Raw genomic sequence first — 26,151 nt, 5'->3', positions numbered from 1 at the left:
AAACATGCTAATATCTGCTGTAAAAACTGGCTTTGTTGAATGGGTGTGTATGTGACTTCCTTTGCTTCTCGACACTCGAGGAACTGCAGGATTTTTCTGCACCGGCTTCATTTTTCAACACAGGTAGTTCCCACTTGGTACGGGCTGACTGTACAGCATGAAACTGGATAGCATTGTGCCCAAAAAACAACACCGCAAAGCACTCAGAGACCCCTGCAGGTGCTTGCTAAGCTAACGGTGGTATGTGCAACATAATCTGATGTGACTCAGGTGTCTGCATTAACCTTTTTTTTTTTGCATCTTTCTTGACTTTAAGCAACTGCAATTTAAGTAAAACATGAGTCTGAACTCCCCAAGCTGTCCAAACACAGACTGAACATCACACGCCCCAAATCCTCTCCTGTCATCAGGCACACAAGCGCTCATAGTGTAAACCCAAACTTTGCCATTATTCGTTTGTTTCATCAACAATACAAAGGAGGAAAAGCAGACAGTTATCATTCACAGTTTATTACCTCTACAGAGGTTCAGCTTCATACAGACATTAGTGCGCACCATCTACTCATTAGTTACCTGAAGGCCAAAGGAGATCACTGATGACCCATTAACAAGTAAGTCGACAGAAACTCAGAGAAAACAACCTTGATACACATTCTCAAACGTATAGAGAGTGTGCTGCAATCAATATAAATGATGCAGCACAGCGGCACATGTTTCCCACCTACATGTGCAGGGTGAGAGCGATTCAGCTGGTGAAGTCACAGGTGGGTTCATTATGTGGAGCATGGAGGTGTCTGCCTCATTAAACACGAGTCGGATCAGTAAAAATCATCAAAAATCATTCCAGTGAGACTCTAGGTGTTCAATGCAAAACAAAGACACCCTGCTCTTTAACATATTGTGATAGATTATAGATTGTGTTAGTATGTACAGTGGTAGTGTTGAAAAGTTTGACCACATCATATTCAACGAACTGAAGCTATTTTTATGATGTTTAGAGACAAACTTCCTCCATATATGAGCCTTAATACGCCTTACTGTCTACCTGTTACCCATGTTTCAATGGATTTATTTCTATTTCTTTGTTTTAAAGCTTCTTGAAACAAGATTTAAAATTTGACTTTTATGGAATTTTTAGGGTCGATACCAATCGGCCGACATCAGCATTTCGAGTGACTATCGGTATCGACTAATTTTATCGCAGACATGCTCAGATATTTCTAGATTTATTCAAAAGTCAAATAGCATTTCATTTGAGTTTAATTGTATTACACTAGCAGTTCTCTTTCACCAGCAGAGGGCGCTATATGGATTACAACAAGCATCACCTCTCTCCAGAGTGTCAAGCCCTGATGCACGTACATGCTCAGTTACTTTCCAGTCGAGTGACCATCTTGTCTTCTTTAAATATCTTTTCCACAAGTGTTTGATAACTGCATTGGATAGATCAACCATCATGTGTCGTTATATTTATCTCTACAGAAACTAAGAAAGATATCGGCTGATATATTGCTATCAAAAATATTTTTCCTCCCCAATAATGAATTCAGTATCGGCCCCAAAAATCGGTCAGGCCCTATAAATTCAATTCCATACATTTAGTATTTGGTGCCTTTCAACAGAGACCTGTATAGTAGTCCGGATTCAAACAAGGCCTGGAGGTATTTTAGAAATCAAGTAACTCGATTGAGTGAAGGAATCTTTCAGCCCTACAGTTGATTCATCTCTACACGTTTGTATTATGTGGTGTAAGAAGTACTGCTTCCTCTGCATGCAGCTGATGTTAACTAATGATCAAATGAATCATACTGTATGCTGCTGGTGTGTACGTTAAAGTGAAATCCTCATTCATCAATCTTTTCTTCTCAATCAATCAGTTACGCTTTTTTACCCAGATAATGCTGCTGGGTAAAACTTTCTCTGGAGGATCCGCCCACTCACTCCTTTTTAGGATGCAGTCACTTTCTGTGGGTGGAGAAGTTTTCCTGTGACGGATTGTGCCTGAAACCAAAATTTAATTTAGGAAATTGGGGCAAATACAGAGTTATTCTATTATAGTACATCAGATATTTGTCTCTGCAGCTCTTCTTTGTGTTACAGCTCAGTCCAATGGCTCTATTTTTGGGATAAAAATCTAATACAGCACAGTTTTTTAGTAAATCATGTCAAAGGGAAGGATGTGCAGGTCAATGGTCTCTATTGAAGATAATCTCTGAAGGTCGACACATGCATCCACATATAAGATGTACTGCCCAATCTAATCCCCCCCCCCCCCCCCCCTTGTATCCCAAACGTCTGCCTCATCTCCATTGTGCTTGTGAGGCAGAAGCAGCACCTAATCATGGAAAATGCCGGAGTGTCCTCAGCTCAATGGAGCAGCAGTGGAGCCACTCATGACCCGTGAATGCATTTGTTAGCCCTGAGGTTGGCCAATTCAAACAAAGTGTTATCTTAAAGAGCCAGGCCTCCTCTGTAGAGCTCTGTGATCACTTCCTGCAACAGCCAACAACAAACAACACATCACGACTCGAGCCCGACCGATAAATCGACTGGCCAATAATATCGGCCGATATTAGCATATCCACTGACCATCGGTATATGTGACTTTATGTGTCGATTTTATGAGATTAAATAGCATTTAATTTGAGTTTCATTGTATTACACTAGCAGTTCTCTTTCACCACTGTGAAGTGATGCACGTACATGCACAGTTACTTTCCAGTTGACTGACCATCCATTTTACATCTTTTTCACAAGTGTTTGATAACTGCATTTGAGGGATCAACATAATAAATGTGTCTGTGTATCTACATCTATTCCCAAAGATCGAAAAAGGTCAAAGAAAGATATCGGCCGATAAATCGGTATCAGATTTTTTTCTCCCAAATATCGATATCGAGCCCAAAACTCACATATCTGTCAGGCCCTGATTACGACCACCTTTTACACTTCTTTCTAAGTTCAAATAAGTATTCATACTCTACAGTTTAAATTCATGCTTTACAGTCATAGTTTACTTTACAGCGATAGTTCTTATCGCACACCACAAGTAGGCCTGGGCGATATGACAACATTTTTTATCATGATAAAAATGTAATATCAGTCGATATCAATAATTATCACGATAATTGTCAATAATTATTTCTTTCAAATTCAAGCTGATTTGTGTTCCTGATTGAAAGTTGAAGAAACCAGATGGTTAATTAAGGTTTAATTATTCTTTATTGTCAGAACATTACAAATTATAATTAAACAGGAACATTTAACCATCATAAAGTCAGAGCACAGAGCTGGAAAATGCTGACATGACAGTTTGCTGCTGGGCAGTAACACTTACTGGCCCGCTGCTTACTGAGGATCCACACCACAGACTGTTTATATTATTTACAATACGGTCCACACTAACACTCGTTCATGACGTTTGGATATTTATTTCCTTCAGTGTGTTTTAATGGCTCATATTGTTTCAAATGGGGGGAGTGCTGTTTTAGTTGCACTTCACTTCGGCACAGTTAACAGGAGCCCTTTACTCTGTTTTTTTGTCGGACTGTAAAGAGACAAAATGTCTCTAAACTCCGGAAGTTATGCGGCCTTTCTTGTCATCTTGTTGACGGTGTTTTCTCCTGCTTTGAGCCGGTAGGATCAGCGTTTCCTTCAGTGCCGCGATCGCTAATTTCGGCTGTATTTTCATTCCGCTCCGAGCATCTGTAAGCCCGCCTACCCATATCCCTGAGACATGATTGGCTGTTCATCTTCAATTTTTTCTTCTCTTTAATATCGGTTGGCATCTAGCATTGAAGGTGCATTAGCGCCGTTTCCCAGCAGTTGGATGATGTAATTACATGTTGAAATATATCAAACTTTTATTGAACATTTTTAATATTTATATTGACAAAAATTATATCGCGATAATTATCATTATCGTTTTATCGCCCAGGCATAACCACTAGTCTACATTAGTGGGAAACACTAGATTAGGACAATGTTTCATTAATTATTTTTAATAAAGGTAGAAACCACCACCACTTCTCTTTGGTTTCTGCAGATTGTCATAGCACTAAAGCTCTCTTCAGAAGCAGGTCAAATGTCAAAAAATATCCCCCTAAAAGTGACAAATGTGTTTTTTTAAATGCCATCTGAGTCATGTTGAAGAGATTGTGTTAGTTTGTTGTAGGACTGGCAGTTTGACAACAGAGCCACTGTGGAAGTGATTTTGTGTTGCAGCTTCTGGACTCGACCGCAACGTTTGTCTCACATCTGCGTGAATTAAAAAACAAGCAGCAGCAAAACGTCTTTCTACGAGCATCGTAAACAAGAGACAAGAGACGTGTGTGTGACACTGTGAGCAGCACAACACAGAGGTAAACCCAATACACCTGCTGGACAAGCTGCTCAAACACAAGTGTTAATCTGGTGTTAAAAAAAATTGGAGATTTTAATTTTCTCTTTGGAATTCTGTATCTGAATGAATCCTCAGATTGTAGCCTAAGATTTGAGATTTTAAATGGGGACGTCATGTAAAGTAGACACCCCCCCTTAATAGTTAAAACATTTTCTACAACAAGGAGAAAGCAGATGTGACCTGATGGCTCAGTGCTGTACTTAGTGCAGGTGAGAGGAAAGAGAAAGAGGAGACACAGCAGAAAAATGAGAACTGGGCCTCTGCTGTTTCCTTCAGCACTTATAATTGCAGCCTCAGAGATTTTTATTCTGTCTAGCACACATCTGCAGCTTCCACAATATGTACATCATCCAGGCTCTCAGCCTCCAGGTGCTCGTGAAAATGTCCTCCACACGTATGAACAAATACACCCTGGCTTGCTACTTTGTTGGATCTGGATCTTTGTTCTGCAGGGTCATATATAACCCGTCTTCCTCTGTTCTCCCCGAGGTCAACAGAGCAACAGTATTGAGCCAGAGAGATACGGCAGCAGATCTGTGCAGATAAAACATCTAGGTTACATCCCAGTGGATGCTCTGAAACCCGACTTGAAACATTTTTTTTTTCTTTTTTTTTTACCTCATTCTAACACGGGATGTATTGTGTGAGATCGTCAGGAGAAAATGGTGTCCTGAGGGGCCACAGAAACATTTCACACTTGTTTCTTTATTCTGAAATATAACCTGTGTTGCATAATGTTGAACCTTTTATCCCAGCTGAATGTTTTACGACCATAAACTGACAGCTTGTTATGGAGGAACCTGACAGCTGAAGCGACAGTGTGGTTTTCTTTGGGGGCTTTGGGTTGTCTAAATTGCAGTGACCTGGACTCCAGCTGGAGTGGAGTTTATTTTTTGCAGAGAGGATCATTTCAGTCTTGTGCTGTAAGAAATAATAGATACTGAACCGCCTTACATCGTACGCCCTGTTTACACAAAGACTTCAGACGAAAAAATAACCTTTTGTTGAATTCTGGCTGTTCATTTACATGACGACGTTTTGGCTGACTGAAAATGCTAACTTTTTAAATCAGCACCAACAGTGGCGATTCTCGAGTGTGTCGGATCCCTAAGCAAAAATTCATTGGTGGGTTGTTAGGTGTGGGTGTTTCTGCTGCAAATGTTCAATGATAAAATCGTGAGACAGAATTCTGTCATCTCAGAATTCAAGGTCAGACCACATGGCTGACCAACTTTTTATGTTGACAGCCTTGTGTATTCTGTTAGCAGGTATACCCTACAAATTATTTTCTATTTGGATACACTTCTAATAGGCTAGAAAGGTGATATTACCTTGACTTGTAAATGTCAGACGTATACATTTCTTCAGCCTCAGTTAATCACATTTCCTTTTCAGCTCACAACATACACTCGGCTCCTATCCAAATATAGCTCTGCAGCTATGAGATGTTTTACACATAGCTACACAGACCTAAAAGAAGAATCACCCTTATTTAAATGATATATCCACCAAATTACCAAGATGAATGAATTCATGAAAATTCATTCCAAAAACGTTCATCAGCATTATGTCTGCTTATAACACTTACTCCCACACAGATAACTCCTCTTCATTTTCCTTTAATTTCATTGACAAACTTTGATTTTCAATGCATGCCATGTTTAGCAGGGCATGGAGAGGGAGTGCTGTCAGGTGGGGCCCCCTTAGGGAGGTTTCCTACTGTCATTGCAAAATTTGCAGATTTTGAGCCACTGCTGCGGTCGAAGGTTTGTCGGCCCTTGGGGGCCCCCTACTGGCAGAGGGATACAAGCAGCTGTGTGCCTTGCCTGTTGACAAGCGGCGCCTCTGAACACCACTCTCTAGGGTCGAGTAAACTGGCAGTATGCAGTCACTCTGCAAACTGGAACATTTGACACATTTGCATTGCAGTTTCAGTCCATAGTCATGAGCGAGTAAGTGGACTAAACCAACAATGGAGGACTCCCGAGTTCTGTTTGTGAAAGTTTACGTTAACACAAGCTTCTCTACGTTAGCCATTTATGTATATTTACACCTCACCACTCTGTAGAGGGAAGAGTTTGTTCCTAGTGAAGAACGAGATGCATTTATCAAACTGCTTTCTGTACACTGTCAGTCTGTGAGAGGGACCTTTAAGAGGAATTAAAGGAACTAAAAGCTACTATCTTCTTCAGGCCGTCCTTCCTCTAATGATCATGAGTCTACTATTCTGTTGCAGCTCATGAATATACTCATCATTCTTTATTAACCGATGTAACGTTTCCCTTTATCCAGCTAACATCTCTTAAGCCCTCGGAGCAATCATCTGCACACTCTGGCCTCTAAACCTCGTCCTGACAGAGCAGGAAGGTTCTCCTCACAGTTACAGATGACTCTGCTTATTGTCCAAGAAAGAAAAAGAAACGGTCTAAACCCGGCTCTGTCACAGTGAAACACATTAAATATTGATAGGATTTTTCCTATTTTTACTGCAGAATATTTCTAGTTTCCAGCCTCCATGGCCTTTGACACGTTCTTTATGAAATCCCTTTGAGTATTAAAAAAGCCGACCTGACTGCAGAGTCAGAGGGACCGACCTGAGTCTGCAACAAACCTGTGAGGACTGCAGACATCCTTCTTTTGGAAAAAACTGCAAACTTTGAAATGATTCCATGAAAGTCAGGACTTCTTCACAAACTCTGCAGCAAAGGCACACAGCACACAGCATGTTTGCAGCTATCATGAAGAAGCGCTTACTCGACAAATTAAGTAAAAAATGATCTCCTGAAATCCAACATTAACCCACTGAGAAGTAGTTACAGGAATAGTTTAACATTTCTTTCAGACAGAGAGCTGACTAAAACATGCCTCCTGATGTCCTGTTGAATGTTTAATAATGTATCTCAGTGTGTATACTGAATGCATCTTCAATAGCCCTTGTGTTTTGTGTTTTACAATTTAAAAAATGGGTTCCTAACTAGTCAAATTAAGCCTTCCTCAAGCTGGGCACTTGGAAAATCTGGAAAATGTAGGTACAAAACTAGCTGAGTTTCTTTTCATGAAGCACAGAGATTCGCAACACTTTGGCTGCTGAGGATATAAATAGGTATTTTCAAAAACACAACATCTCGAGCCTGACCGGGCTCTTCAGTCTGTACCCGCCTTTAAGCTTTAATAACTCAACTGCTGGTTCTGTCTGCCCGCACTTTGAGGTGTCACTCTGTGAGAATTAATATAAGGTATACCTCAAAGATGCCAACGAGCAGCCATTCAAATAATCCCATTTTCGAGTGAACTTTCTGATCGATGACTCGGTCCCATGATGCAACAAACACTGAAATGGAGCCGCTCACAGCTCGAGCGCAGTAATCGATTGTGCTGCAACGGCTCAGAGACACTAAACCTCATGAAACATTCAAGTAGTTAAATGTTGGAAATAACTCAAATCGTCATAACGATGATCCAAATTGACAGCATGGCGTCGTCCTGTTGCACCTCATACTGTTTCCTTTTAGTGTTACTGGATAGAAACCGTTTGTTTGATGAACAACCAGGACAGCACACCGTGAACATTAGTGCATAATGTGTGTTTTTTATATTGGTTGCATAAAGTGGAACAGGAACAAAGCTTTTATCTCATAAAATGTTGGCCCTTCTTTTACGCCTTACTCATAAAAATAATTTCCTCTCCTCTGGATTTTACAGATAGAATAACTTTTAGCACCCTTAGAAAGGAGCATTTAGAGCGGCCGAATAAAGACAGAAGTGCAGAGTAGAAGAAAGGGGGCACTCTCTGTGAAGGCTAAATCCAGTTTTTCTGAGATAAGAGGCTCCATCACTCCACACACTGATGTCTTACCTTCCATAATTCAAATGAGATGAGCTCAAAGATTACCAAAGATTTTGATCATTTCAACACAACACAGGATTATTTACTAGAAACAGTAAAAAATCTGCATCCACTAAAACTACACTAAAGGAGCAACATGTGAGATATCGACTGAATGAAATGATAAAGTGACCTTACTATATGATCAGACATTAATGAAACATGCTATGTTGAAGTGCTGGCTTCTCTGACAACAATGCAGCAGTCAGTATGTCCTCCTTCTAACTTTAGATTCTGGTCCTGAATGCTCTGGATTTGTTTGGACCAGAGAAGGTAGACGGTTTTAAGGCACCCCCACACAGCCGTTTTGGACACCCCTCGGTTTACCAGACATGAGAGCAGTTATCAGGTCAACAGGTGTTGCAGTGATGGAAGTGGGCAAGAGAAGTGGTTCAGATAGAAGTGATTGTACTCGACCTAAAAAGTCTCTGCATGTTTCTAATAAGCTCCACGAGCAGAAACGTGATCAAACTAGGATCAATATTGGAGATGCTTTTGAAAAATGGAGAGAGGTTAGAACACAGAAAGGTTTACAGACCCGTGCAGAGCTGGATAAACACTGAAGCTTCAGTATCCATGACATGGTAACCTGCGTGAGCATCGACTCTAGACTGTCTCCAATGTTTTGAACTTCAACTGCAGTACCCATTTTAAACACTAGGTGTCAGAGTTAAATATTGCTCCTTTAAGAGAGAAGGAGTTATGTCTTGTGACAAAGTTAGAATCAGAATCTTGTAATTTAATGTAGACAATAACAGATTTGCATAGTTAACCATAAAAGCTTAACAAAGATCTACTATTAGAACACGACATCTGGGGAGCAATTCCCTTAAAAAAAGCAAAAATCACAAATAAGTGTCTTAATGTAACTTTTTTGGTCCTATATCGAGGATAGTTTAGGGACTTGATCCTGTACACAATTTAATTCCTTGAAGGATTTAAGCCTCAACAATCCCGACATTTCTACATTTCTAAATTTTCAGGCGCCATCTGCGGCGAGTGGCGTTTGTGAGCAGCTCCTTCCTGTGGTTTTTATGATCCCCTGTGGCAGATAATCTAACGGGATTCATTGACCTTTGACATCAGCTGATAAAAGTCGAAGAAGATCACTCATCTAATCCGTCTCTTTTTCCCTCCATGTCTGACAGACCACTTATAGTGCAGTGAGCCGCCCTTTGATTATGTAACACTGTCACATCCTGCTTTGTCCCTTTACATTATTAATGAGGATAAAAGCCCCCTCCCTGGCCCCCCCTGCTCTGACCACAGACCTCTGCATTACATCTTCCAGCACACACTCCCAGCAGACTCCACGGAAAAATGAAAACAGTATGAATTAAAAAGGGGCCGTTAATTTCTCCCGATGATTATCCTGCCACTCGTTCAGCAGTATTTTATCTCAGCATCAGTTCTTTAGAAAACATTAATCTCCTCGAGCGACAGAAACCAATAAAACATTCAAACTTTTTAAACTGTGCTCAACAGTTCTTTTGAGCAGCGTGCGTGCAAGGGCTACTCTTAATTGCATTTTGGCTCCAACCTGCTTCTCTGGCTGCATCTACTTGAACCCTAATTACAGAGGTCTGCCTGTGCATGAAAGCAAGGTAATAGAATACGGCCTCAGGTCATCACATTTAATAGTATGACTCATCATTAACACTCGGCAACAGCCATCGATCGGGCATAAGTGAAAAGAATACTTGACAACAAGGCTGGGGGGGGGGGGGTGGTGCCTGGTGGGGTGCTAAGTGCTCTATCAGATAAAGAAGAGCCATAACTCACAGTCTGGATGGACGGAGGCTGCTGGTGTTTTTCTCACTCCTGAGGAGGCTCACATTACTGCTCATCAGCGTCAGGCTGCACAAACACACATCCGCTTCCGCTCTCTCACTGCGTGGTTCAGAACTTCCTTCTGTGTACCCTCCTTAGGAGTTACATGTCTCTGCCTTACCTTCAACCAGAAGAAGACATTTCTGACCCTACGCGACCGTCCACATGTTGTTGAAAGGCTTCTTCTTACTGCCAGGCCTCGGCTCTTTAAAATGTTTAATGTTGGATTTGGAAAGCCACTTCTTCGTCCAGCTTACTTTTAAAATATTTATTTGGGAGAAATCCTTGTCATGAAGCAATATCACGACAAGTAAAACATTTGTGAAAGAATGTGCGACTTTCTGATCCAGTAGACGTCACACTTGAGCACCAGCATGAAACCAAAACAAACTGCTGTTTGGCCACACCTCCGCTATTCTGAAGCCTCCTCTCTCCTCCAGAGACACACCTCCAACCCCTCTCCACACACGTTCACAAGAAGGAGTTATGAATTCCACTTCTTTCACTTTCTCCTCCTAGCTATCTTCAAAGCTTTTCTCTTTTGACTGCACCCAACAATTAAAGATACAAGCACACACTTGAATTATACACACACAGGCACACACACACACACACACACACAAAAGGGCCCTCGAACACCATCAACATACTAAGTTGCAAAATGTTAATGGATTTCGTGCTTGTCTTTGTTTTGTCATTGTTTATCCCGTGCATCGTATCGTCATGTCTATCACTCATCTTGTATTGTTGTATTGTTCTGCATCAATTAATACAAATAAAAAATAAAAATAATAATAATAATAATCGGAATGCACCATAATTATTAACCATTAGGTGTAAGCTGTGGACCAAATTTTCCTGTTGCCTGTGTCGTGCATTGTTTAGTCAACATGCTAATGTTAGCACTCTTTAGTTAGCTCGTAGCTTCACATTGCACATAAAGTGATCTAAACACACTTATGTGACATCCAAATAATCAGTGAGTATGTTCTTCTTCTTTCCTCTAGTCCTTTACTAAAACAGCTTTTATAAACAAGGTCGTCCCATCCATGTAAAGATGATGTAAACACGGCTCTGACAACAACACAGCCAGCGGGACTGGAGCTTCTCACTCATTGTAGACAGTCATGACTCAGAGACATTTCGCTTTATTCATGTGTAAAATGTTTCTCATTCTACCTTTAAAGGCAAATTGCATGAAATCAAACCTCTCCGTCTTACATAATTGACCTTCCAGTAAAACACTCATCATGTTAAAGTTTAAACTAAAGACTATAAACTCCCTGTAGACCTTAGAGCTCCTTAAATCTGGATCCAGACACAGACACAACCTCTGATTTTTCACTGCAGCTCTGATCCCTGAGAGTCGACATCCCCTGACATTTTAACACAAGGCTCGTGTAAAACTCAGCACTAAATCCAAATATTTAAAGAAAATCAGGGCAGGGCAGCTCATAAAGTGTGTTATGGGAGAATAGTAAGTTGTTAACTGGAGACATTTTTTATCCGACAGAATCCTGAAGCAGCTTGTAAAAGTGTGAGCAGGTAATTCTTAAGTATAACTCTGGGCTCGTTTCCACTCAATTTCTGCTTACTCCTGCCTGCTAGACGCTTTAGCAACAACTTCCTCAAATTGTCAAAGCTATCTGTTTAACACTCATAATAGCCTCAGCGGCAAAAGCCAAGAAGCCGCGGAGAAGCTGCGTCCGCCGACAGTCTGCCAACACTGCAAAGTATTTCATGCTTATTGTTTCTCTCCTCAGGCGCTCAAGATTTTTGAATCTTTAAAATGTTCCGTGTAGATAGATACTTGCAAGCTCTCCATCCCCGGGCCCTGCGGGGGGATGCAACGTGCTGCCAAAAGACATCGGTTGCCATGGCAACGCCGACAGCACCTCCCCATAAAGGCTCTAATTGATAGCAGCAGATAGCTGCAGAGAATTAAGTATCACGCCCCGGATCACTGGTGCTACATGAAGACAAAGCCACAGAGAAAAAAAAAAAAAAAAAAAACCCATGTGCAGAGCGATGTGTGGCCAACGCCGGCTTCAGATGGGAGTAAGGGTGCTCTGCTGGGACAAATCTGCTCCCAAAATCCTGAAACAGTCTTTTAATAACCCACATTTGAAGTCATGTTCATTCCTCCAACAAAACTGTTCCTCTTGCTAAATCTTTCAGTTAGTATGCTGCATTAAAGTTGGAAAATATGACCTCTTAGTATCTTGTTCTTTGGCTGGTATTTCAGCTGAGAAAAAAACATTTCAAGTAAAAAAATAAAACAACCACTTTAAAGTTGCCCCACGGGAGACAACTTTCTTAAAGATGCGATGAACCATCCTCTCATTGGGAGAGGCAGAGATGCCATCGCTCTGCTGAAATGACTCGGAGTAAATCAGCTCTTTGCCTGAAACATAATTAGAAATGATTTTTGCATTGACTACGGCAGTGTGTTATGTCTGCGCATGTCAATACAGCTCGAGTGGTAAGTCGTTTTTTATGGCTGAGTTTCAGCAGCAGCAGCAGTGGGGCTAATGCGGAGTGAGAAAGTATTGAGCTGTGATTCAACAGAAGCCAAAGTTTGGAGGGAAAAAAAAAGAGATCTGACTGTATCTCTGTGTGTCTGTCTGCACAGATGGAGCAGACAGACACTCCCGTTTTTTTTTCTTTTTGTCAACACAGTGAGCTGTATGAAAAAGCTCGCACAGACAGAGAGGACTGCAGAGTTTGGAAAAACAAGCAAACAGAGAAAGTAACTGTGGACAGAAATATGAATTAGACGTCTGTACTGTTTTTATACCTGACATGACGGACATGACTGCAGATATGAAAGAGTTTCAATATAACGTACCAGTTCAGGATACACAGCAGTGTTTCCCCAACCATACATTTGGGGTGGCGAGCAACCTCTCCAAAGCAACCTCCAGCCACCCCCAAAAGTAAGGCACAAAATAATTGAGTTATAAAATGTACATATTTTGTGTGCACTTGTTTAATTTTAGCAGAGCACACGTTTAACGGTCCTGTTCACCTAATTGAGAAATAAATTGCCATGAATTTGGATTTAGTCGGCAGCAACATCCTGAGAAGTCTCACTCGTGTTAAAAGAAATAGCACACACTCGAACGCTCTCACTCATTAATCATCTGGGACAAAATCGTGTTCGGATCAAGATTGTGTTCAAAACACTTTGTCTGACAAGAATCATGCAGAATAAAAAATGTGTGATTTTCTCTGAAACACCATCACCTTTAAGTTTAATGTACTTGATATTATAGTCCCTTCACGTCTTGGTTACAGCATGTAGCCAACGTTCGACATGGGGACGTATTATACTGTAAACTCTAAAATATGTTAAACACAGCAGACAGGCAACTTAGACACAATAAGAAGATTCATGTCTGAAGTCTCAATTTAAAGACCTTCCTTCACTTAAAACAAACAAAACAGGGGGGGGGGGGAATCAGTAAATATCAGATCTGACGTTTCCTCAGTCAGATAAAAGTGCAAACTGAACAAAAGCCCTTTGTAACACCCTAAGATCTAACATAGTAAGCATGAGCGCCCCCCATTGGGATGTAACCCCTCACCCTGGATGTGTTGCCGCTGCCTATGAACCACTGAGCATCACAGGCCCATAAACCATCTTCACCATGATGTTTGTTCAGACTCCTCATCCACCAGGACTACAACTGTAAGCTCCTTGTTTCAGTCTTATTGCTCTTTGTCCGGCTGTAGCTGCTGTGATCGGAGGTGGAGGGGAGGCAGAGGAGAGAACGGACAGTTACAGAGGGATACAGCCAAAGTGGTGGTGTGGGAGTGGGTGTTAAAGAAAGCCATAACAGCGGCCATTATTTATGTGTTCAGAAGTCAATTACACAGCAGCGGTCATAAATATGGATCCATGCAAAACACCAGCACGACGTCAATCAAAGGCTTTAAAATGCAAGCACTGCAGAGGGGGAGATAGTGCTTTTTATTGTTTGCACCAAAGAAAAAAAAATACACAATGCACTGAAGGCGAGCAGGTATATATGTCTGACCTCACCACAATATGTAGCTATGACATGTCAGCGCTCACTGACACTAAAGAAGGGAAATTCATGTGCAGGATAACATCATGTTTACTTTACCAACTATTTGAAGCAAACACGTCTCACTGAGTTGAGTTCATGTCGTTGATTTGTAATCTTAGAGCCCGTGTCCACCTAACATTTCTTCCAGGCAGAAAAGAGCTGGCTGTGCGCTCAGGAGCGTTTGCATGATTCAGTTCAATTCAATTTCAAATTAAAACACAATTTCTATCATTTCTATTTCATTTTTTTTTCATCACTTTATCAACATAACGCCAAAGCAGTCACCAAGTGAACAACAAATCATCCTCAAAGCAACATGACAAAGACATGACAAAGACAAAGCAACATGTTGTTTGCACGATTTAGCTAATCATGGCTGCGCTCACATTCCAGAAACAGTTCCAGTGGGGCAGGGCGCTCGCTGTGGCAAACACAGAGTATGTGAAAGTTGGGAGTTAGACTGTCAAAATAAAATTCAGAGTACTCCCTCTCCCAGACGGGATCCAAAGAAAGTACTGTAGTGGAGCACACAAATTACTTAAGGCTAATTTTATTTGGTGCAAAGGACTAATGTTTCTACGCTCAGAGTCAATAACCTGAAATCTAGAAATCTCAATTTGTTGTATTGCTGTTTTGTGCAACAATAAAATTGTATCCTCAGTAAGTAGATTCATTGATCATGTAGAGTGGTCATAATGAAAATGAGCTTCTTCAATGTCAACATTTGCTTCTTTTCTCTGATTTATGACAATGTCAATGTGGAATATGGTACCATTGTGTTGGGAAAAAAGCCTAAGAAAGGAAATATCTACAGGCTTCTTCCCTCTTTCATTTAGCTAAAGATAAAATGTGATAGTCCAAATGATCTGTTTTATAAATATAGTCTCTTTGCAGCCTTCGTTCTTAGCACAGGGTGGATATTAAATGGAAACAAACTGTGCAGGAAGGTGTAGAAACCAGAGGAACCAAAAAAAAAAAAATCTTGTAATTAAATGAATCCCGGGCCTTGCTCTGTGGCTGCGCTGTGGGAGGACACGGGAAATTGCATCAAGCAAATCTGGGGAGTGGAACCCATATGGCTAATGGATGTGGGTTATGATATTGTTTTGGAAGGCTCCACAATACGCTGTCCTTCAGATGCTACAGCGCCACAGACCTCCACAAATCATTACCGCGGGATAATAGAACTCACTTGATCAGACCCAGGAGGATGGCATGCCAAGGAAAAAGACGAAGGAGAGCGGTCTGTGAATAATGATCGCGGTCACCTTCGCTGTATATCACCACCCCGAGAGAAGATGACTGGGATAAGGTTGTCAGCGTGGAGGACTGACGGATTTCTGCACCAATCCTCAGATTTCAATCCCACACCGCTTCCTCTTCTCTGTCTGCCTCACCGTGCCACCAATAATCACAAGTCATACAAACACATTAAAGGCAGAATAGTTTTCCGAGCCATAGCTACACTTTGTTTACATCACCAGGACGGCCGGCTGACTCCTCCCCTCGCGTATAAAAGTTGTTTAATTGAGGGACTAGAGAAAAGAAGAATAACATACTGTACTCACTGCTTAACTGTGTTTCTAGATCACGCTCATTTCAGGTAAATTTACATGCAGTGTGAAGCTAAAGATCACTAGCATTAGCATGCTAACACAACAATGCAGCGTGAGTTGTTTTGGTTTCATGCTGGTGCTCAAGGGGCAACATCTGCTGGATCAAAAAGCTGCATATTCTTCCTTTAACGCAAACTGGCAAAGCAGGTTCGGCCATCTTGAACCTGGATTGATGACACAGCATCACACCGCTCGGCCTCACGTCCACTGGAATGTCTTTCTCTCGGGAAGTTATCAGGAAGTGGTAACCAAGGTCGTGTTGGTACAGTAGGTAGGTCTTCGCCTGAATATTGGATGGATTCAATTAGCGCCTCAGCAAAGGCGAACGTGAGTGAAATGTCATAACGTGCTCGGCGTGAAGGAGCGGCCGGATTGATGCACTGGAAAGGCAGCTGTAAAATCAAGACTGATAGACTAACTCTCTCCTGCTCTCTTTTCCCCCCTCACTGTTTTACTGGAGTTGGCAGCCTCGCTTGTTTTTTTTTTTTTGCTCTGCGCTTCATTTGTTACCCAGAGAAGGTCATCGGCGAGCATGTTCAGGCTCTTCCTCAATGTCCTCTGCCGCCCTGCCCACAGGAGCCATTAGGGCGATATGCTGTCCCGGCTGCTGCTAACTGTGTGCCATCACGACCTCTGGGAGCTCAGATTACACCTTCGGCTACACGTCTTCTGTTTTCCTCTGATTGAAATCCTCTGATGAGAGCCCCACCAGGTAACGCCAAGCATTATGGGGTCGTGTGAAAGTTGCCTTACGGCCGAGGTGAAAGCTTTCCAAAGGACTGAATACACATTGTAAGAATCCTTTGAAAAAACTCCGCATTTTTTACTACTCAAGTCATTGATGTCATGACTCCAGTAATTTGTTTGAGAAGCCAGAGGGACAGGATTTCAAGCTAGAAACAGTGTTTAAATTAAATTATAAGACCGAATCAGTAAGATTTGTATTAAGGGTATTTGAAGATTCTTGTGTTTAAATGTTAAAAACATGAAGATACTGTCAGATACAGAATCCCATCTTTCAAACCTTAAAGGAGGAGTCAGAAGAAATGTTCTTTGCAGCTTGTAAACACAAGATTCAAACTGTTGCCCCTCCTCTTTGGCTCCTCCCCCTCTGAAGCTCACACTCACTGCAGGATGTAGTGTGTACGTTTACTGCTTGTACCTCCACTGAAAGCTACCTCACGTTAGCACAAGCTAACCGCCAGTTTTTCTCACCTGTGTGTCCAAAAGACATTAAGCAGACTCTGCGTCCACAGGTGTAAGCTAACCCTGCAAGGTTCAGGCTCATTTTGAAACAAGCTTTAATTGCTTGGTGTTCCCTCACTATAATTGTATTTCCTCTTCTTTGCCGCTACGTCCGCGTCCATCATATTTGCCAGTTTGACTCATGTCCAATCGCTAAATTGTATCCACTCCTAAACTCACCTGTGCTGTCATTGGCTGGAGGAAACACACCAGCTCCCCGCACAGAAATGTCCTGAGTTAACCTTAACATGAAACTCTTGTCAGAGTCTCACCACACATGTACGGAGGCCCAGAAGTGATGATTGAAGTCTATATTTTATTTTTGAAGGAAAAGCTACTGACTCGCTTTAAAACTCACAGTGTTACAATGCAGGATGCTCAAACTAAACGTGGGCAACAGTTTCAGATCATGAGGTAAACATTTGTTGGAGTAATCCCAGGATAAATCTGCAGAGGGCGCTAAACGGCTTGTTCTCTAAATCATGCAATAGTTCCCCGATATAAAACCAAGAATTTCAGCAGACGGCTTCAAACCTCTATGTAAGCCGGTAAAACCTCTTAGATGGACTCTATTCTCCCAGCACTGGAGAGCAGCCCCCCTCTGGCAGCCCTGCAGCCTTCTGCCCATCCGGAAGGCTTCCAGAGAGCTGACCAATCAGAAAAAAGTGGGGTCTTAAAGAGACAGCAGCTGAAACAAATTGGTTCAGTCAGAGGCTTTTACTGACACCAGTATCAGATAAATAAGGAGTTTTTTGAGCTGCAACATCATGCACAGGCTGACAGCTGGAGCTGAGGCGGGTTTTAAACCCATTGACAAATCGTTACATTGCGTCCAGGTGTCCATCATGGCAGCTAAGCATTTTATTGTGAATATCTCTTATCCTTCATCAAATCAAAACAGATGAGTTATGCGATCGAAACATGAGCTAATCAGACTGATTCAGTTTTTTGAACCAGGCTGTAAACATGTTAATCTCTGCTGTAAAAACTGTTTTTTTTAATGGGTGTGTATGTGACATCAAATGCTTCTGCAGCCACCCTCAAGTGGACACTCCAGGAACTGCAGGATTTTGCACTTCTTTTTTTCAACACCGAAGGTTGCTGCTTGCACTGAACACACCTTCAGTCAGGCTCTTTAACATACTCCTACATTTTCAGAATGGACCTCAAACTGTTTGTAGATAGAAAATAAAAGCAGTTAAATGTGTGACAACAAAAATCAACAAGCCACTTTCAAAGAAGAAGCAATTAAAAGTGATACTGATGATGCTTCAAAATATGTCACGTCTGGTGTAGATTATTTTTCAGCCTGACATTTACCTGGAAGTCTTTCAACAACATTTGCTTTGCTGGCAGAAAAAAATAGTGTGCATTGTTTTTGTTAAGCCTTGCCGGGCTCCCCTTGTCATAACTCAGCCCTCCCTAGGGGTCCTACAACCCCAATTTGGAAATCACTGCATTAATACTGCAAACATGTTATGTAGCTGTCTGTTTTGATAACATTTCACATTTTGTAGTACGATAAAGTTGTGGGTATCTTTAACCAGAAGGAGTGTAAAAGAGTATTTAGAGATGAGTTTTACATCAACCATAATTGACAATGAGTGTCCTCAAGTAACTTTTCTCGAGTTTTCACCGGATTAGTGAAGTGTGAAATATCGCTTGACTGATGTTCCACTCATGTTATTTTTACACCATCATGCAATATTGAAGCCTCGTACTGCAGACTTCTGAGTAATTGGAGATAAAAGTGAAACACTTTACTATCCTAGTAACACTCCTCATCAAACACTGAGATATCCTCATGGTTTTCTGGATTACGATGATTAACAATCCTATTTTATCAAAAAGCAACTGCTTGCCTGATCCTCCTATAATCTGCTGTCTCTCTAACAGAGTTTTGTTTATCCTTAGGAAACCTAAAGTACTTGACTTAGGTGATAGAAACAGCTTTGAAGCCTTAATTCCTGCTTGATTCTGTGTGAAGTCCGATGCCACTGAAGCATGTTCAAGCCTAAAAGATGTTGGAGTGCATAACTTGGATAACCCGGTCTCTGGAGGAGCTTGAAGCAGCACAGTATGATGCTGCCGACATCAAACCAGAGGACTGTAATATCAAACACACCCGGTGTCATCTCGTCGGCACTTTTAATCTTCATTCTCCCGGGCTGCCACAGAGCTTTAGGCACTTAACCAATAACAAAAGCCCTATTAGGAAGTTAATGCAGAATAATGATGACAGGCGGAAGCTCTGGAAATATCACCTGTCGTCTGAGACAAGACGGATTGGTGCACCGGCACAAACACTGGGAAGAAAGTATGACATGTTGATCCACTCGATGTGTTAAAGGACCACTGAAATAATCCTCCCCATCTATGAAGACACCAAAAAGGCAGTCTAAAGCTGAGTTACTGCACCCATAAAAAGTGTGAAAACAGGGGGGAAAGGCTCTGCAGAAATCCAAGCTAAACTCTGGAGGGAAGTGCATGATCCAGAGAAACAACTCTGCATGATTTCACTTTGCTCTCTACTCAGGCATGCACTTGCAAAGATTTTTTTTTGTCTTGGTGGTACTTGGTGTTTGATCATTGAGCTGCAGCACCAGGAGAGCGATCCTGCAGGGGTTGGGAGGGGGGGGATCTCAAGTTTGAACTGCTAGGGGATCATTCATGTTAAAAACTAAGAATAAAAGCAAAACTCAAAACGGCTGCAGAGATAGATAGATGCAGAATTTACAATCTCTGCACCAAGTGCCATAAGGTCACAATAAAGGGCTTCACTGGAAAACTAGAGCATGCATCGCCTTCTGCACTAATTCATACACTGTTTTGCTCATTCGTAGACAACTTGAACATCACAACTTGCAAAAGAGTAGAGCGGGGTTTTTGTTTACCTGTTCGGCTTCCACCTCCGGACACGGTGGCTACCCTTCCATCCGGACACTCAGGAGGAGCAGCCGGGATGAAGCGGGGATCAGAGAGCCTCTCCGCATCTCCCCCCGGAGGCGTGAGTGTGTGTGCGCTCTGGTTTAACACAGCAGGTGGAGAAGTGAAGAGTCCCCCCCTTCAGCTCGGATGTTCAGCTCCGATAGCCAGGTGCGCAAAAAAAAAAGAGGAAGCAGACTCAAGACTCACAAGGCGTCCCGCCGGATGAGGTCGGTACCTTTTCTCTTTCGCGGGACTGTTGAGGTAAATAGGAAGCCGCTCTGAAGTCCACCTGAAACCGGAGCGCCCTCCTCCAGCACCCCGCGGAACAGTGTGTGGCGGTGTGGACGCGTGGATCTCGCTGTGGTGCTGCTGAGTGGAGGAGGCTGCACGGGGAGAGCCGGGGCGTGTTCCTGAAGGAGGAGGAGGAGGAGGAGGAGGAGGACGGATGCGCAAAGATGCTCAGCTCAGTGCGAGTGTTAAAAACTTTCTGTCAGAGTTATAGTCCTCAGATTTCTGCAGATATGTAACGATTTATTTTAGGATTCAGGGGCTGCAGGTGATTTTAAAGGGACAGATCGGGCTGCCTGATATGGAAACGTACAGGCCCTACATGTTTCCATACAGACATTTTGTGTCTCAGTGGGAGTCTTAGCCCTTTCTATAAATGCCTGTTTGCATAGCTTAATGATTCATGTCGTTGTTTGTTTCATTTTTTACTGCATGAGGAGACAATCACAATCAGAGGGAAGACCACGATAAAACACAAGATTGTCTCTGACAGGAATTTGTTTTGCTGTCCTAAAACCAGAAATAGAGGTAACATACTTCCAAACATGAAGCTATAGGTATAATAAGTAGCCCTTCTGGAGTCATTTCCCAGATGATGGATTATCATTTTAAAGTGTCATTGAAGTCAGGCAGGGGGTTGATAGTTTGATCCAACCATCACTGGATGTTCATCTGTGAAACCAACATTTTTAACAATTCTGATGCCTGCATGTGACCAAAGCAGAAAACAAAACATTCTATAAACTTATTTTCAATTCCTGTCACCACATCATGCAGAAAGAGCGTGCAGACTGGTGGTTCCTTATTGGTCCAGATAGTCCACTCAAAATGTAAACGTAAGTGAAAAAGTGGAAGGGTAAGAGTAATCGTCAGACAACACTATACTGCTCAAGTACAAGACAATAACTGCAAAGAAATAAGGTGTATAGATTAGTCCACAGGGGGCGCCAAAATCCACACAAATAGATTTTCCTAATAGTAGCTTTAAAGCAGCTTGCGATATGTAACTTTTCCACCTAAATAGTCGTCTCAACAGTCGATCTTACAGTACAATAACGTTCAAAAGATATAACAGCATCACTCCAATGACCGATCGCCTGTTTACTGCACTATGTAACTTTGGCAGCGGGCTGAAGTCATCTCGTCAGAGTGCGTACAGCTTTATGGCAGACGTCTCTGTACTGTTTGATACAACGGCTGAGGCTGAGAGGAAGAGAACGCTGATGAAGCTAAGAGGAGAAAAAGAGAGAGTGACCAAGGAGGAGGCTGGACTAGAGTGAAGATTGGACAGGTTTTTACACTTTGTTGAGAGCTTCACAAAACAGTAGGCTGGCGGTTTGTTGCTGTTGGACAGTTACAAAGTGGTTACGCTATTCCCCAGCAAGTATGGTATTATGATCTGTCTCACGGCTAACAGCAGAGTGTACATCCCTGCAGATATTATTCAGAACAGACTGTGATGTAACTGTTTTGTTATCGCTGTCATCATCGTCTCATGTTTAGCATCTTTAGCGGCTGCGGAGCGTTATCTAACCCAAGTAATGTCTCAGGTTTGATACAAATAAATAAATACATCCATCTTATGCCAAAAAGTGGTCTCTTGGAGTGCCGGTGGCCTAGTGGTTGGTGCGCACACCCCATGTACAGAGGCTGTGGTCCACCAGGCGAGCAGGCCGACCTGTGGCTTCTTTCCTGCTTGTTGTTCCCCTCTCTCTCTCTCTCTCTCTCTCTCTCTCTCTCTCTCTGGGTTCCAGCTCTGTCCACTGTCTTATTTCTACAATAAAAATCACAAAAATAAATCTTAAAAAAAAACAGTTTCTTTCCTCATTGATATTCAAGTTAAGTTTGTATCCTATTAAACTTATCTCAACTAGCAAGACGACATATGGTAACAGTCAAATCCACATACTCCACATGCTAACAGTTTGTAAACAGCGGGCTGAAGACGCTAGAGTCATATTTGTGCAAAGTCCTGTCCTTCTACACGATTCTCTGGCTTCTCATAACGTCTCTCCCAGCTCTACTTCTCTCTCCTGTCAACAAATGTTGTCTATGAGGGGGGAAGCGTTAACTGCACTATGTGTGCTTTACGACAGTGTAGTTGCTCTCACAAACCTTCGGTGGGCGCCAAAGCATACCAAATAGAAACCTTATTCTGAATTCCTGTCTTGCTCGATCTTCTCTGTGGTAGATTGATGCGCCTTGCTCCGGCATCTGGCAAAAATAGAAGTCCTGTGTATCTGCTGCAGAAGAGCTGTGGGCTGACGGAGCTAAGACGACACTCAGCGGAGCCAGTGGAAGCACACACACTGAATAAAGTAAACGCAGAGACAGATTGGACAGATAACTTGTGGAATTTAGCGGTCAGTCTGCTGGCTAAGCTGCCTCACTTGACCAGCTGAGAGTGAGAACATTTTGATAATTGTTAAAGAGATGATCTATACTGGAAAGAAGATAATAATAACATTTTTTTCTGATGTAAAGATTATAACGATTAATAATTTTTTTATAATGGTCAACAAGTCATAGTGTAAATTAGTCTTTTGTTTCTGTTAGGCTTCAAACACCCGACAAAACATTTGTCTGTGTGCGTGCTTGCTTGTGTGTGTGTGTGTTTGAGAGAGAGAGAGAGAGATTGTGTCTATGTGCATTTGTATGTGAAAGAGTGTGCTTGTGTGTGTGTGTGTGTTTGAGAGAGAGAGAGAGAGATAGAGAGAGAGAGAGAGATTGTGTCTATGTGCATTTGTATGTGAAAGAGTGTGCTTGTGTGTGTGTGTGCATGCATATTTGTGTTTATGTAAGAGAAAGAGAGTGTGTTCGTGCAAGCTTTTGTGTGTGCATGTGTGTGCGAGTGTGTGTGTGTGGTGTGTGTGTGTGTGTGCAACAGACAGGCAGGAAGAGATTTGACATCCCAGCTGATATACAGCCTGAGCGAGGAGTGAAATAGACTTTATGTCAAATCAACAAAATTTGAGCTTCCTCATCTGCTTCCAAATAAGCCATCAGTCTGACGCAGCACATTTCAGTTAGTTGGTAAGCAGCTCAGTGTGTGTGTGTGTGTGTGTGTGTGTGTGTGTGTGTGTGTGTGTGTGTGTGTGTGTGTGTGTGTGTGTGTCCATCCTCACACTCACTGAAACAAAAGCTATTTAAGGAGTTCTGGTGTCTTCTCACCCGTCTGCTTTGGGTTCGCCAGATGGTCCTGCGTAAGAACTCTGAATTATTCAACCATCCCACGGCAGATTGAAGCCGTCATGCGTAAGACAACTTGGCCGGCCTCTTCCTGCGGCCGGGGGAACACCGGCAGGATGAGCGCCGGCATCTTCTGCAGGTTATGCAACTCCACATAGAAAATGTCACTAATGCACAACTCAGGCTTTAAATTTACTGTCGAATGATCTCTTCTTCTTTTTTTTTTTTTTTCCAGATCAGACTCAGAGTGTGTTATGCTTTCACAGAGAGGGATGAGATTCATAAATTATTCACCTGATCCAGCTTTTTATGTGTGACTGCCGAGCTTACAGCGGCGCCGGCTCATCCAGAAACAAGGCAGTTAAGCTTTTTTTTTTAAATAGATACACAGTGTCTGTTTGTGGCGTTCTCTAATGCATCACATTAAGGCAGAGTGTGGCAGACACAATTATGGAAATGACTAAAGTTGGACAAGTACGCGAGGAAAAGCCATAAACCAAAACATTGTCATAAATTTTCCCAAAGACATCATGTGGGTCCTCAGACATTTAATGTGCTACAATTACCACAGCAGCCATTAGTGATATTAGAGTGAAGCTTTACTGATGGCAGGGATCATGATTAGAGCCATAATTTAGCAGGATAACTCCTGTCACTTTAACTGAGCCAATGACGCTATGAATACACGCCATTACCAAATACGGCCGGATAATATATCACCACATTATGGCTGATGAATGTTCCATCTTTCACTTTCTCCTCATGCCTACCTCGTCCGCCTCCGACTCAAACCAGCCACACTTTGTCAAGGTTGAGATGAACTGGATGACACGGATGTGGTTTTGTTTAGCAGTCAGTGTGTGGGTGGGTGAGTGAAGGGGGGGGGGGCTAATCCTTTCACAACAAGATGAAGAAATCCACTTCACGAGGAGCACGCCGTGTGTCTACCTGGGTGTGTGCGGTGTAATCACCCTGAGAGCGGGGCGCCATTAATCCGGTTGCGAGTCGGTGTGCTTTGATCTCTGGCTGAGCGGCTCTACAGGGGAAGCTCTCCATGCTCACCTCCGCGGCTAAAAGAATCACTCCAAAATAGAAAAGGAGGCTTCTTATGTGAAATGGGTTAATAGCTCGTCTCCAGTGGAGAGGCTCGTCCCGCGTGTACACGCTCCAGAGAAGTGAGGCTCATTTCCAATGAGTGGTTCGATTTCAGACGAGGGCCTCTTCACATGAGGGAAGTGAGGTAGTTATGTGCTCCACAAAACTACCTGTGTGACAAAAAAAATATCAATTTGAGATCCTTACAGTGTAATTACACAAGTGCTTCACTGTAAGTGTCAGCTAATTGCGTCTGATATATATAAATATATACATATATATGTGTGTGTATATGTGTGTATATACAGTGTGTGCTGACTGTACGTGTGATTGTCTGCAGACAACAGAACTGAAAAGTGGTTTAAAGAAGCACACAACATTTTCTCACATACTGTGAGGCCCACAATCATCCATGAGTCTTTTGTAACCATCACAAACAGTACATTATTTGTTATTCACTCCCAAACACATTATCTGTTACCATCAAGAAGACAGTGATTATGATAGAACCACCATAAAATATGGTGCCTAAGATGCACTTCTAAAACCTATCTGTCCAGTGTGACCAGTTAAAACTTAATTTGAAAGACAAGCTAGTGCATGACTGAGCAGAGAGCAAACTGAAATCATGCTGGGTTGTTTCTCTGGATATCTATAGAGTTTAATTTTTAAAGATTTACTTTTTGGGATTTTTGTGCCTTTAATGGAGAGATAGGACAGTTGATTGAGTTGGAAATGAGGGAGAGAGAGAGTAGGGATTGACATGCAGGAAAGGAGCCACAGGCTGGATTCAAACTTGGGCCGCCCGCTTGGAGGACTACAGCCTCCTTACATCAGGCGCGCATTAATTACTGAGCCACCAGCGCCCCTCTATAGAGTTTTAATTTTAATTTCTGCAGAGACTTTTTTCCTGTTTTCACATGTGCAGTCGTTACTGCATGTGCAGCCGGGGACATCACACATTGCATGTGACCTGATGCTATTGGCTATTGAAAATTCGCCCCCATTCATTTAAAGTTGCAAGTGGCCACTTCACATCTCAAAAAGTGCTGGTATAGATTTCAACAAGCACCAGGATGCAGACGCCACTTCTTAACAGCTTTTCTCCCTCAGGAGATAATAATCCTGCATTTAAAGAAAACTGTGGGGTACTGTTACAGTAAGTAAACGAATCTTGGGGAGTGCTGGTTTAATTGAAAAAACTAAAGTAGTTTTGTATCATCCAAATGTATAATCAGGATATTTTGTTAGGCTACATCCCAGCTCACCCCTTTGAGGAACTCTTGCGCCCCCTGTGGACACATTGGTACCTCTAATCTCTGGTGATTTTGTCCTGTTCATGTAAAAGTAATGATTTCTAATTCAATCAGGAAATAAAATTACAAAATAAAGTATCCAATCTCATCATCAATGGTCTGGATTGTGTTTGTATTTATCCTTCTTTCTCCACTCAAGTCCTTATGAATCTAACATGTACAACAATTTCAAATTTAGAGAATCTCTGTTAAAAAGATGGTCTCCAGTAACTTGTGGATTTGTAACCAAAATGGGACCACAGCAGGGCAACTCCAAGATATAAGGAAGATGTTTTCCAACATC

General features: G+C 42.2%; 1 protein-coding gene across 1 annotated transcript in view; it reads right to left on the bottom strand.

Moving 5' to 3' along the window:
* Positions 1-20,439, bottom strand: part of LOC132984495 (heparan sulfate glucosamine 3-O-sulfotransferase 5) — a 76,807-nt gene extending 56,368 nt beyond the window's left edge. Inside the window, exon 1 of the mRNA XM_061051380.1 lies at positions 19,947-20,439. The gene's annotated coding sequence lies outside the window, so the exon portion shown is untranslated. The remainder of the gene's footprint in view (positions 1-19,946) is intronic.
* Positions 20,440-26,151: the final 5,712 nt, after the last annotated feature.

This window comes from Labrus mixtus, chromosome 12, assembly GCF_963584025.1.
Source record: "Labrus mixtus chromosome 12, fLabMix1.1, whole genome shotgun sequence".
Taxonomy (NCBI): Eukaryota; Metazoa; Chordata; class Actinopteri; order Labriformes; family Labridae; genus Labrus; species Labrus mixtus.
Note: the sequence above shows the minus strand (reverse complement) of the source record. Positions and strands in the feature narration are given on the sequence as shown.